Raw genomic sequence first — 2,309 nt, forward strand, 5'->3', positions numbered from 1 at the left:
CACTCATGCACCAGTAAAATGCTAAAAAAAAGGACGTTTCTAAAATGACTGACTCTTTTATGTCACTATGTAACTTGTTTGGGGGGAAAGTTGTGATGCTTGATATATTACTTTCCCTAGAATGTTCCACAGTATTTCTTTTAATTGCTTTAAATTCACTTTTAAAACATGTATTAAATTAAATAAAATTTATTTTTGTTACGCCCAAAATCACAACAGCAGTTGTCTCGGATGGCGACAGTGAAAAACGGATTAAACAGTGTCTATAGAGACGAGGGCCGATGTCCCAGGCAATGTCCCAGAGTCCCCTGTCCTTAAAAAACTACAAAAAACCTCCTTGGGAAAAAGTAGAAACCTGGAGGATTCCACCGTGAAGGAGAGATCCGACTCTCACAGACGGACGCGAGTGGAGCTGGAGCCACTCAGGAGGAGAACCGGTTCTTCAGGAGGAGAACCGGTTCTTCAGGAGGAGAACCGGTTCTTCAGGAGGAGAACCAATTCTTCAGGAGGAGAACCGGTTCTTCAGGAGGAGAACCGGTTCTTCAGGAGGAGAACCAGTTCTTCCTGAGCTGACCGGCCTCTCACAGATCTGACCTATAACTTGGCCATATGACCCACCACCAGAAAAGTGACATATGGTGCACCTTTAAATCTGTCATATACATTTCTCACTTCTTAACCAATATCATTCTCATGTATGTTTTTGGATGATTAGATGATCAGACATATGAAATATAAACCAGGCCCAAACATTGTCATTCTCAAATGTTCTGAACATGAATCCAGGTGAAAGAAGGTAACAGTGCAACTCTTTGACCCTCTGACCTACTTCAGGCAAATGTTTCCAAAGCGTTTGTGCAGGACCTTCTCTCACAGTTCAATGTGTTATTCCTGTTCATCCCACGCAGCCTCACTGATGTGTGAAGTCGCCTGTGCTTTAATGGACATGAAACCCACACTCAACTAATCTTATGTAACATCCAACATAATTTCAAGTGATTATGATTATTATGATTATGAATACGAGTTATATTAAAAAAAATTCGGGGGGGAAAAAACAAAACTATTTGCTTAATATCAGCAGTGGTTCTCAACCTGGGGGTGGGGACCAACCCGCAGAATGAGTTCAGGTGGGGGTTATTGAATATGTATGTAACAGTCTTAAATATGGCTTGACCCGCTTCAAACGCAGTGGTAAATGTAGACACGTGACTGCTGGCCTTCATTTAAATTCATTCTTAGGCCTTGATAATAAAATAACTCAACAGAAATAAGGCTATTTTAGTCATGTGTTTTTTGTGTTTGTTGTGCGATCTAACGTCATTGCAGTTCTAAAATGTGGTGCGTGGCAGGTGATGGTCCAGGTTCTCTCAGTCTTGTCTCATCACAGTGAGTCGTGTGAATCCTGTTGACATCCTGTCTCTCCCCCGCTCACAATGTCATTCTCAGAGTCAGTGTCATGCTCACAACTGTTTGTAGTGCAGGTTTGTGTTTGTGTGTGTCAGATAGGGCAACAACAGAGGACGGTATAAACAAAGGCTGTACCTTGTTTAAATATGAATTATGACATGTATGAGATGCCACTGTCCTGTCTCTGTTCCACACTTTACATTTGACAGTGTTGTGCCTGTTTATTTGACAAATGGTTTCACGGTGAATGTCTTGCTGATGCTGATGTTATTATATAATATATTATTGCAAAACACCATTTAAATAAATACACAGATTTTTACATTCAGTGTTTGTATCATTTAAAAACTTTAGAAATGACCAGTAAAAATAAGATGAAATGATATAAGAGATTCTTTAATATCCTGTTTTGTTACTAAAGTACAAGAACACCAAATAAATCATTGCAATAAAAATAAAGATAAATAACAGACTTAAAGCTAACCATTTACAATATTATAATATACTTTAGTTAAGATACAAAAAGGCGTTAAAAAAATACAATACAATATAACACTGTGAATTCTTTGCAGTGGTTTGATCACGATCACCTTGTTAAAGAACATTAGAGCATGTTTTAATGGGCTGAACCAGAGTTCCACAGGACGCAGAAATGCAAGCCACTCAACCATCGTGACACCAACTGACTGAGATGTCAAAACTGGTCTAAACTAGTCATTTATAAGGAAAGTTTTGGGTAAATACAAAGTTGTTACACAGTTTATAGATGCATCTCTAAGTTATTTCCTCCGTAGACATTTTGAGATGAGACAAAGATTCCCCTTGTAGCAGTCGTGAGCTGTGTCCAAGGATGCATTATTGACTGATCACATTAGATGGTCTCTGTTCTCCACACTTTA

Source organism: Eucyclogobius newberryi, unplaced genomic scaffold (genome assembly GCF_026437365.1).
Source record: "Eucyclogobius newberryi isolate DKJ021-1_F unplaced genomic scaffold, fEucNew1.0.hap1 SCAF_9, whole genome shotgun sequence".
In the NCBI taxonomy this organism is placed as follows: Eukaryota; Metazoa; Chordata; class Actinopteri; order Gobiiformes; family Gobiidae; genus Eucyclogobius; species Eucyclogobius newberryi.